This window comes from Mesoplodon densirostris, chromosome 16 (genome assembly GCF_025265405.1).
Source record: "Mesoplodon densirostris isolate mMesDen1 chromosome 16, mMesDen1 primary haplotype, whole genome shotgun sequence".
NCBI lineage: Eukaryota > Metazoa > Chordata > Mammalia > Artiodactyla > Ziphiidae > Mesoplodon > Mesoplodon densirostris.
This window is the reverse complement of record NC_082676.1, coordinates 8,218,994-8,230,897: the sequence shown is the minus strand read 5'-3', so window position 1 is coordinate 8,230,897 and position 11,904 is coordinate 8,218,994. Positions and strand designations below refer to the sequence as shown.

The following is an 11,904-nucleotide window of genomic DNA, read 5'->3' as shown; positions in this document are numbered from 1 at the left end:
ACTCTACCATCATAGAGTATTAATTTTTTTCATTTCCTTAATACTATTTTTTCTTTATTTAAATTCATCTCAGCATGTTATATAAAACTTAAAGTGTAAAAAAGTATAAATGTGAAAATTAAAATCACCCTTAATCTCAACATCCAGAGATAAAGCCTTTTGTGTTTTACGTGTATCTTTCAGTCTTTTAAAAATAATTAAATAAATTCATTATAATGTATTTATTTTGACTTTATTTTATTATAATGTTAAGATAAATATGATTTTTGTCTCTCTTTCTCCACTTAACATTATATTGTGGACTTTGTTCTGAAAGAATTTTTTCTAGATAGTATTATGATATACCTACATTTTTTTTTTTTTTTTTTTTTTTGGCGGTATGTGGGCCTCTCACTGTTGTGGCCTCTCCCGTTGCGGAGCACAGGCTCTGGCCGCACAGGCTCAGCGGCCATGGCTCACGGGCCCAGCCGCTCCGCGGCACGTGGGATCTTCCCGGACCGGGGCACAAACCCGCGTCCCCTGCGTTGGCAGGCAGACTCTCAACCACTGCGCCACCAGGGAAGCCCATACTTACATTTTTTTTTTTTTTTTTTTTTTGCTGTACGCGGGCCTCTCACTGCTGTGGCCTCTCCCGTTGCGGAGCACAGGCTCCGGACACACAGGCTCCGCGGCCATGGCTCGCGGGCCCAGCCGCTCCGCGGCATGTGGGATCCTCCGGGATCGGGGCACGAACCCGTGTCCCCTGCATCGGCAGGTGGACTCTCAACCACTGCGCCACCAGGGAGGCCCCATACTTACATTTTTAAAACAAGCTTAACCCTGGTGACAAGGAGAGGTTTTACACTCTAGGATAACATCAGGGCAGTGTGAGTAAAAACTTGAACTCCTACTCTTCCTAGCTGTAGAACTGATTCAGTCTTAACGTATTTCAACTTGTCCTGTGATTCACAGAAATACAGCAAATAATAGAAATAAAGCAAAGTTCATTTTTTATGAAGGGGACATTTTATACATTTATAAAAAATTATTAAAAATTTCATTTTTTATAAAGGGGAAATGACAAAGGAAACAAAATCTTGAAAAAGAAAATACAGATGCAGAAAAATGGCAGGTTTTCAGAAGCCCATTTATTTTCTAAAAATAATCATTCCTCTTTATTTAAACTGACAGTCTGAGCATGCTAAATATGTGATACTTTAAGCCTAAGACTTCCATAAACTGCATCATTACAAGACACATAAGCTTTGGTGACAACATTGCAACAGAGTCTCAAATAATCCGTCTGGAGAACAACTCTTAGTTCAAAATAACATCATAGTACACGTGATTTTTAAAATTTATCCTTGGAATTTAAGATAATAATACCAATAGAAGGGATCAAAATAGGCTCAATGGGCATGAAATAAAAAAACTGCCCAGGAATGTGGACTTACACAGTGTCTCTTGGGCTGTGTCTAACTCTAAAATAGTTTAGTGCTTTAATGTGCAAAATCAGTAGTTTGTTGCATTTCAACAATATTCAATAACATCCACAAATCCCACTAAACCAGAGAGTTCACAAATACTTAAGATAATCAGAATGATTTTTTAAAAATTGTGCTTTGACTTAAGTTAGAGGTTGTCAACTATATTTTTTAATGCACCATGTCAAAACAAACTAATAACATTCATCTATGATGACACTTATACCTTCAAGTCTAAAGAAAAATAGCTTAAGATCTAGAGGGAAAAATCAAGTAATCTATGCGGAGACAAAAATCAGGCTAAATTTGACTTTCTCTTCTGGGAGAGAGGGAATTAGATAGACCTGACCATTATTTTATTTATTTATTTATTTATTGCAGCACGCGGGCCTCTCACTGTTGTGGCCTCTCCCATTGCAGAGCACAGGCTCCAGACGCGCAGGCTCAGCGGCCATGGCTCACGGGCCCAGCCGCTCCGCGGCACGTGGGATCCTCCCGGACCGGGCACGAACCCATGTCCCCTGCATCGGCAGGCGAACTCCCAACCACTGCGCCACCAGGGAAGCCCGACCTGACCATTATTGAAAGGTAATTTTTGGGAAGAGATAAAATCATGACTTACATACAGATATCAACATGAACATCTGTATTAAAGATTTTATTTTACTCATATGAGGGGCCCAGGCTGGTGTTATAACTTGTTCAAAGGGAAAGACAACACACAGCACAAATTTATCTGGAGTAAAGGAATGTTGAGATGAATTGCAAGCAAAGACAAAAACCAGGGTGGGAGTGGAGACATTTTGAACCTCTACCAGATAAGACATACTTTGCATATCTATCAGTTATCCACAATTTACAGGGTTGTAACATAGCTCAAAGTCAAGGAACAGAACTAGATTCTGATAACTCAGAGGGTGTGCTATAGACATGAGTTGTCTTCCACTGAAGCACTTTCTTTTTTTTAATGTCGTAATGCCAGTCTCCCTCTCATTGCCCTGTTGTCTTCTGTTTCCCATTATGCCAGTCTTCCACAATATTAAAACCCAGAATTAAATGAAATGATATCTACAGGTTTAGGAGTAAAAAAAGATTTTAAGAAAGCAAAAATCTAAGCCAAACCATCACTATTACTGTTAAAGGGCAATGATGGACACTTTCCCACTGCAATCTAAGTTCCATTAAGCCAGGAACTTCAGCTGTTTGGTCCACTAGTAGTGATAAATCCTGGTTTTTGAGGTCTGAAGCTTTTATAATGATTACAGCCTTCTTGAAAAAGAAAAATGTATATACAATTATGAAAAAAGAATTGGACACAGGGCTGATACTTAATTAGAATGAGAAAATAAATCATGAAATAAATAATAAACCATTAAAAATCATAAATCACAAATGATTTTAAAGCCTATTTTAAAAAAACCCACACATGTCACAAAGTCGAGAAAAACAGTATTTTTTAAAAATAAATTTATTTACTTATTTTTGGCTGTGTTGGGTCTTTGTTGCTGTGCGTGGGCTTTCTCTAGTTGTGGCAAGCGGGGCTACTCTTCGTTGAGGTGCGCGGGCTTCTCATTGCAGTGGCTTCTCTTGTTGTGGAGCACAGGCTCTAGGTGCACAGGCTTCAGTAGTTGTGGCATATGGGCTCACAGCCTTCAGTAGTTGTGGCATATGGGCTCAGTAGTTGTGGCTTTTGGGCTCTGGAGCGCAGGCTTAGTAGTTGTGGCGCACGGGCTTAGTTGCCCCGCGGCATGTGGGATCTTCCCAGACCAGGAATCGAACCCGTGTCCCCTGCATTGGCAGGCAGATTCTTAACCACTGCGCCACCAGGGAAGCCCTATTTTTCTTTTTTTAAATTAACTGAGTCACACCTCTGTAGTACTCTTCTCCCTGATTTTTTGTGGGCATATCTTTTGATATCACTGATATCATTCTTTCTTTCATGTGACAGTGATTTCACAATATTATTTCCTAGAGGGAGAATTGAAGGATAATTCAGTCGTTCTTCCACTATGGTTGATTGTTTCTGTTTTGTGAGCAGTTTTGTGTGCTCTTTTGTCTGGATTCATAAGATGTCATCAGGACAAGATGTGTCAAAGGAGCTGAGATGTGATTTCATATGCTGCTCCTCAGTTTGTCCAATGTGAAATCAAGAATTCTGAAGTTCTCATAATTCCCATCCAAAGAGGAATGAAAATGTATGGTGCATTTATTGTTACGTATGCTATATTATCAAGTAGCTTCTCAATGATAGAGACCTTTGCTGTCAGAATTTTCCATAGACTGTCATCTGACTCTGGATATTACAGGCCTTGCTTCTCCTCCATGACCCACATACTTGTGAGGTCAGGGGCCTGGCTCCACTGTGATCCTTCTGTCCTTGTATCTTTGTGTCATGACGCCAGGACAGTCAACCCTGTAGGCACTGAGAATTTTCCAGGAAACAGTTCACCAGAATAGTTAGCAAAAACTTAATTGAACACATCAATGACTGTGAATCACATACATATATCCCACTACAACCAAGATCAGTGTATCCTAAATTCATCTTTCCCTTAGCTAGATACAAAAAATGTTCACCACCACTCTAATACCACTGATAAAAGGGAAGTGTAACAAGCAGGGATTTGGTGGGAAAGGAAGCAGCAGTCTGTAACTTAGTTATGCTTAGACATCTTACTCTTACAAAATTTACAGAAACTCAAAAATATGTGTCTGTGTGAACATATTACCATTCCTCATTTCTCAGTGTATCACCAGTATTTTGCCCATTACATAGATTGTAATAAACATTTAATAGATCTATGTTTAATGATTAAATGCTTGATGAGCAACATGAAAGGAAGGATATATTTATGTAAGGACTCTTTAGTGCCCCCAAGGGATGCTTGTACATATAGAAAAATACTACTCAGAAGTATTTTATTTTTTAAAAAATAACTATTCAATTTATTAAAGTTACAGTTGTGAAAAGAAAACTAAGTCTTTCTTAGGCTTTAAACATAGCTCACAAATCTATTATTTTAAAGTCCAGCACGTATTATTAGCAATCACTTTTAAGGGATCTTTGGCAAATATTTGGTTCCCTTTCCAAGCTTGAACACCTCAAATATTTTGAACAACTTTTAGAAATTTAATATACTTGCTTTCTCTAAGTACCCCTAAGAGACTGAATTAATAAAAACAACCTTCTAGAATATTTATCAAGTCTCTTTCATTTACTAATGTTTAAACTTACAAAAATTTAAAGTTTTTATTTTCTTAAAATTTTTCAAAGGCATGTTTATAAAGTGTGTACAAATTCAGTATTTACAGAAAAAATGTTAATACTATGATTTTGTTACTCTCAAATTTTTTATACTTAATTATAAAGTTTAAGTATTGTGTTCATATTTAAGGAATATAGTTATACTTTTAATTAACTGGATTTATTCATGACCAGAGACTGCCTGGATTTTTAGTGACTACCCTGCTGGGACTCATCGAGATCTATTTTATAGTCTCCTTGTTATGTCTCCATAAATCCAAGGTGTGATCAATTTGCCTATTTCCTCAAATTCAAGTTATACATATTTTCTAATTCACCTATCTATTTACAGATTCCGTAACTTTTACCCAAATCACTGATTTGATTTGACTTTTGCTTCTTTCCCCCCCCATCTTTAAGTACATTACGTTGATCCTTGCTAACCTGGACTTACAAATTTGGTGGAATCTTAAAGATGTATAAATATAATTTCTACCCCAGGATAAAGACTTGTCAGTTCAGTGAGCTCATTTTTAAAATATATATTCTCAAACTCATATAACTGAGGAAACGTTAAGAATGATATCCAGTAGAATTTTGTATACCTCACATGGCCTTTGTCTGATTTGCATTTAAACTCATGAGGTCATTCTGCTGGCAGGAAAATGTAGGCCCTCTTCCTAAAAATAAAATCAAAGTCACCCTCCTGCTATTCAAAAGAATGGATCAAAGAATTTCAGAGAAGGAAAATGACAGTTTTTTAAAGAATTTCAGAGAAGGAAGATGACAGTTTTTTAAAAACTGTCAGTGATCAAGAGAGATGCAATTTAGGGCTTCCCTGGTGGCGCAGTGGTTGAGAGTCCGCCTGCCGATGCAGGGGACACGGGTTCGTGCCCCAATCCCGGAAGATCCCACATGCCGCGGAGCGGCTGGGCCCGCGGGCCATGGCCGCGGAGCCTGTGTGTCCGGAGCCTGTGCTCCGCAACGGGAGAGGCCACAGCAGTGAGAGGCCCGCGTACAGCAAAAAAAAAAAAAAAAAAAAAAAAAGAGAGATGCAATTTAATAATAGAGTTTAAATGTGGTAGTAATATTAAATTTCAAAAATAATTTTTGAATGAGAAGGTGCAGAAAAAAATGAATAATAGATCTATGGATTGAAAATTTGAAAATCTTACATTATATAGATACTATATAGTAGATGCTAGAAGAGGTAGAATGGAGCTGATATAAAACAAAATGTGCTAAAGTTTCCATCATGGATGTTTATGTATTTATAAAATCGAATACAAATGTCAAAAATAATTATTGAAAGAGCATGTATAATGTAAAATCGTCAGCTTTGTCATTATAATTCCATATTATATCATATGAACAAAAGCTAGGAAAAGGGGTCAGGTCTAGGTGAAATAAAAACTGTGCATTTTCATCTTCTACAAAAAGTTAGACTTCAAAAATTTTTTGACATAGACATGAAAAATACATGCATAAAATTATAAAATTAACTGCTGAGGGAATAAAAATAAGATGGTGTTGACAGCTGACTCCCTAAAGAGATCATCAAAATAACCTGCAGATCAAGCAAAGCCAAGTTTATTGTTTACTGCAGTGATGGAGGGCAGAGTCTTAATAGCATCTCTAAAGGGAAAAGCCCAAAGTGGAAGATCTATGAGGTTTTTGTGATCTGATTTAAGGTAGATCTTTCGATGCAGGGACTTGATTGGGAGCTGGCAAAGTTTGTGGTATAATAGTTGAGGATTGATGGATGCAGAGAGGTGAGATTTTTGAAGTGAGTCTTCAATGAATAAACAATAATTTGATGAATCCACTTGGACAAGCTGTTGTTTAATAGGAAGAAAGGACTTTTGTTCCTTATACTGAAGAGAACAGGGTGAATAGTCTATTGTTCAGATAAGTGGATTTTCAGCAAGTTCCTGAAAGAAGCAGTAAAGTTATTGCAACTTCATTTTTCTGGGCAAGAATTTCCTGGCATAATAGAGTCATGTTAATGTAGATAGTAAGTTGTGTTGATGTAGATAGTATTGCTTGCCAACAACATTTTTTTAAACTTCAGCCTTATTAAAAATTAAAAAGAAAACATAGCTTATATAAACCAAAGGAGGAAAGATGAATAATAAAATGAGCATAAAATCAGAAAACAGAAATTAAGGAGAAGACCAAACACACCAATAAATGTTAAAAATGAAAGTGGATTAAACTATCTTGGGAAAAGATGCATTCCATTATATACTAATTGAAGACTAACATACTTTAAAATGATACCTAAAGATTAGAAATAAAGGATGGGCAGTGATGTCTCAGACCATCACAAAAACATTGAGAGAGTACATTAGTGCATGAATTTAGAATTCATAGTAAAAATTATTAGTGTTGTAAAAGAAATTAGTTTTATTTTGGTGTTGCCCAACTCTGAAAAAATACGGTCATGTATCTTTATGTATAAAATAAAAGAGCATCAACATACATAAATCAAAAACTGCTGAGGTGAGAGAATGTAGGAGGAAGAAGAATTAAGGATGCATGAGTGTGTGGTTTGGGGTTAGGACTCTAAGAGATGCCAGTTATTGAGGCAGTGAGCTGAGGTATGCGGTGGGTGTCGTCCAGTATCCAGAAACTGACCCATATAGGGAAATTAGATCCATGACAGATGAGACGTTGTAGGCTGATGTAGAAAGGGGGCTACTACAGTGGTTTCTACATAGAAAAGAAGGAATTGGATCCCAGTCTTCCATGGCATCACTCTCTCCCAATAAAATCATCGTTCATAATGAATTCAAGACTTAAATGTGACAAGCAAAACTTTAAAACTTGTGGAAGAAAATATGGATTATGTATGACATTAAGATACTGAAGGAAATAACAGCAAGATCCTTTTTGACTCACCTCCTAGAGTAATGGAAATAAAATAAAAAATAAACAGATGAGACCTAATGAAACTTAAAAGCTTTCGCACAGCAAAGGAAACCATAAACAAGACAAAAAGACAGTCCTCAGAATGGGAGAAAATATTTGCAAACGAAGCAACTGACAAAGGATTAATCTCCAAAATATACAAGCAGCTCATGCAGCTCAATATCAAAAAAACAAACAACCCAATCCCAAAACGGGTGAAGACCTAAAGAGACATTTCTCTACAGTAGACATACAGATTGCCAACAAACACGTGAAAAGATGATCAACATCACTAATCATTAGAGAAATGTAAAGCAAAACCACGATGAGGGGGGATTTCCCTGGTGGCTCAGTGGTTAGGAATCCGCCTGCCAGTGCAGGGGACAAGGGTTTGAGCCCTGGTCTGGGAAAATCCCACATGCCACGGAGCAACTCAACCCATGCGCCACAACTACTGAGCCTGCTCTCTAGAGCACGTGAGCCACAATTTCTGAGCCCGCGTGCCACAACTATTGAAGCCCGGCACCTAGAGCCTGTACTCCACAACAAGAGAAGCCACCGAAATGAAAAGCCCATGCACTGCAACGAAGCGTAGCCCCTGTTCACCGCAACTAGAGAAAGCCTGCCTGCAGCAAAGAAGACTCAACGCAGCCAAAATAAATAAAAAACAAAAAAACCAAAAAAACCACCCCATAATGAGGTATCACCTCATACTGGTCAGAATGGCCATCTTCAAAAAATCTGGAAACAATAAATGCTGGAGAGGGTGTGGAGAAAAGGGAACCCTTTTGCACTGTTGGTGGGAATGTAAATTGATACAGCCACTATGGAGAACAGTATGGAGGTTCCTTGAAAAACTAAAAATAGAATTACCATACGACCCAGCAATCCCACTACTGGGCATATACCCCGAGAAAACCATAATTCAAAGAGAGTCATGTACCACAATGTTCATTGCAGCACTGTTTACAATAGCCAGGATATGGAAGCAACCTAAATGTCCATTGACAGATGAATGGATAAAGAAGATGTGGCACATATATACAATGCAATATTACTCAGCCATCAAAAGGAATGAAATTGAGTTATTTGTAATGAGGTGGATGGACCTTGAGTCTGTCATACAGAGTGAAGTAAGTCAGAAAGAGAAAAACAAATACTGGATGATAAACGTATATGGAATCTAAAAAAACTGTACTGATGAATCTAGTGGCAGGGCAGGAATAAAGAGGCGTACGTAGAGAATGGACTTGAGGTCACAGGGAGGGAGGGGGAAGCTGGGACGAAGTGAGAGAGTAGCATTGACATATATACACTACCAAACGTAAAATAGATAGCTAGTGGGAAGCTGCTGCATAACACAGGGAGATCAGCTCGATGTTTTGTGACGACCTAGAGGGGTGGGATAGGGAGGGTGGGAGGGAGGCTTAAGAGGGAGGGGTTATGGGGATATATGTATACATATATTCACTTTGTCGTACAGCAGAAAATAGCACAACATTGTAAAGCAATTATACTGCAATAAAGATATTAAAAAAAAGATACTGAAGGATTTCTTAAGACACAAAAATGACTAACCATGAAAAAAAATGACCCATAATTTGACTCCAATGAAAATTAAAACTTCTGTTTATTAAAAAGCACCACAAAGAAAAAGAAAAGACAACCCCAAGCCAGAAGAGTTTTGTAACACAACTGACAAAAAAATCGTTATCTGGAACACATTAACAGAAAACTCCTACAACAAAAATATGGGCAAAAGACATGAACAAACATTGCACAGAATATAAAACATGGGCAGGAAGTAAACTTATGACAATGCTCAACCCCATCATAATGAGAAAAATGAACATTAACATCTCATGTTGATACCCAGGGAGAAAAGCATTCTAGCCAGAGGAAGTGCAAAGGCCCTGAGGCAGGATCCTGCTTGGCTTGTCAAGAAATAGCAAGAAGGCCAGTGTGTTGCCTCTAGTGAGTCAGAGAGAGGAAGGAGGAAGATGATGACAAAGACAGGTAAGGGTCCAGATCATTAATTTCGGTGTCATATAATTCAATCCTTGACTTAAGAGGCTAGCAAGATAATAAGAAAAATAAAAAGAAACTAAACATATAGGGGACAGCACTGATTGGGGTGGTCAAACTAATCTTGAGAGAGAGGGACAAAATGACAGCAAAATATAAGATGTTTTAGATTATTCAATATTGAATTTAATTTAAATAATTCAGACCACATTTATTAAGGCATCTGCCAGACCCTCTATTAGGAAATGGGGATTCAAAGATAAAGAAGGAGAAATCCTGCCATAGAAGGAGCCACATGCCTTAATAAATAAGTAATAAACAGAAACAAGTAATAAGTATAATATGTGGTGTTCATAATAAAAACAATGTGTATTTGTAGATTATGCTCAAGACCCAGTTCTTGGTGCCTTAAACCCAGTTTTCCCCTAATCCTACATGGTTGATATTGTTTGTTGCCAGTTTACATCTGAGAAAACTGAGTACAGGAGAGATTAAGTAATTTGTTTAGAGCTGGGTTTCCCAACCTCCATGCTATTGGCCTTTGGGGCTGGATGATTCTTTGCTGAGTGGCTGCCCTGTGCGTCGTAGGGTTTTCTGTAGCATCCCTGGTGTCTCTCTACTAAAAGCAAGAGCTCCCCACCCCCCAACCATTGCGAGAACCAAGACGTCTCCAGACAAATATCTCCTGGGTGACAGAATTGCCCCCGTGGAGAACCACTGGTTCAGAGACAGAGTGAGGGGTGGGATGGGAATTCAAATCTTTTCGACGCCAGAGCCCATAGTTGTTGGTTGTTTTCACTTGTTTGTCCAGATTTCTTACTTGAATGTGCAATGCCTTTCTGAATAGGTCTCTCCTGAGCACTGTCCATTCATGTTTAACTGCATTTGTTTAAAGCAATGCCGTAAGAAGGGATCTTTACCTACAAATGGGTCACCCTGGAGGAAGATACGCATGAGATGGTGATGCAGACATTATTTTAGTTTTCTATTATTTGTTGAACATCTCAGGACACATGTAATATCACATAATAGCCTGCATTTCATTAATTCACTCATTCATTCAGCAATGCTGGACACTATTTTAGTTTTCTATTATTTCTTGAACATCTCAGGACACATGTAATATCACATAATAGCCTGCATTTCATTAATTCACTCACTCATTCATTCATTCATTCAGCAATGCTGGGCATTGTACCAGGCACTGAGGCTCACAGTGCACAAGTCAGAAAGGTCTCAACTCGTGCTCAGTCTAATGGGGGATGGAGAACAGACAGGAGACCTGTTAGCACATCATGAAACAAGATAGTTTCAATTTATGCTAAGTGTTTTGAAAAAAAGTTTATGAGGGCAAGTGACTTGGCTGGAAGAAGGAAGCTAATTTGGACTCAGATATCAAGGAAGGCTTCTCAGAGGAAGTGACACAAGCTGAGAACTTAGTGACAGGAAGGAGTCAGCCACGCGAAAATCTGAGGGAAGGGTGTGTGGAAGAGAGGAGCAAGCAAACGCTAAGGTGCTGAGCAGGGAGTGAGTTTGGTGTATTTCGGGAACAGGAAGAAGGTCTTTGTGGATGGTGGGGGTGAGCAGAAGCAGGAGGTAGATGGATCCGGGAGGCAGACGAGGACCTGGGGACGTGTCTGACCTTGTAAGCCAGTGGATTTTATTCCATATGCAAATGCAACCTGATTTTGTTGAAGCCACTTCAAAAGGAAGAGCAAACGTTATCTGTCTTGGAGCTAAAATGCCAATGGAGCGTCCTACGCGTTCTTGCTTCCGTCATTCACAGGTACAATTTTGCTGTTATTTAAATGGACTGATGTGAGACTTAACATTTGAAGCTTACAAGGGAAATCAAAGAAATATTTTAAATATATTAGTTTTATCGCTTCTCGGCCTTTTGGCTAAGATCAAGTGTAAAATATATTAGTTTAGTTTTTATTCTCGCTGCAGAGCTTCTGCAAAACAGACTTTTTTTTATTGCACTGGCTCCTTAGAAGGTCTGCTGAGTATTTGATTTCATTAAAAAGAGCCCACAAGCATCTGTATTCTTTAAGAATTCTGATGTTGAGTGTCAATAGCTGTCAGTGATTTTAGGGTTTTTTTTAGAAAGATATTACTGTGATGATCGTATTTCATATTTTAGGCATAACAATTTTTTTTTTTAATTAATTAATTAATTTATTTTTGGCTGCTCTGGGTCTTAGTTGCTGTGCACAGGCTTTCTCTAGTTGCGGTGAGCGGCAGCTACTCTTCGTTGCGGTG

The 11,904-nt window shown here is 38.3% G+C and overlaps 1 pseudogene; it reads left to right on the top strand.

The window, feature by feature from the left end:
- The first annotated feature begins 11,523 nt into the window (after positions 1 to 11,523).
- LOC132477181 (U2 spliceosomal RNA) lies at positions 11,524 to 11,650 on the top strand (annotated as a pseudogene).
- Positions 11,651 to 11,904: the final 254 nt, after the last annotated feature.